Source organism: Bombus impatiens, unplaced genomic scaffold, assembly GCF_000188095.3.
Source record: "Bombus impatiens unplaced genomic scaffold, BIMP_2.2 scf_0027, whole genome shotgun sequence".
NCBI classification, from domain to species: domain Eukaryota; kingdom Metazoa; phylum Arthropoda; class Insecta; order Hymenoptera; family Apidae; genus Bombus; species Bombus impatiens.
Genome location: NT_176446.1, coordinates 78,301 through 78,585, shown reverse-complemented (window position 1 = coordinate 78,585; position 285 = coordinate 78,301). Strand labels below are relative to the sequence as shown.

General features: G+C 60.4%; 1 protein-coding gene across 9 annotated transcripts in view; it reads left to right on the top strand.

The window, feature by feature from the left end:
- Positions 1-285, top strand: part of LOC100744994 (tubulin polyglutamylase TTLL4-like) — a 244,962-nt gene that overhangs the window by 231,958 nt on the left and 12,719 nt on the right. The window lies entirely within an intron of this gene.

The window sequence follows — 285 nt, the reverse complement described above, 5'->3', positions numbered from 1 at the left end:
ATCGACGCGGGGGCCAGGGGTAAGAGTAGTAGGAGAGAAGCAGAAGCAACGACAGAGCGGCAGCACATCGAAGAGATGCCCATTCTCCTCACCCCGAGCCAGAATACGTGCAGGTGTGCACGAAAAGGTCCTCTCCCGCGCGCTCTCTGGCACCAACGAAGGGGCCCCCCTGCGCCACTCGACCGTGCACACTCAAACACACGCACGGATATACCGCGACACACGTGTACAGTCACTGAAATACATAGACGCGCACACAGAGCGCCGGGAGACGCGTGGAGGGAA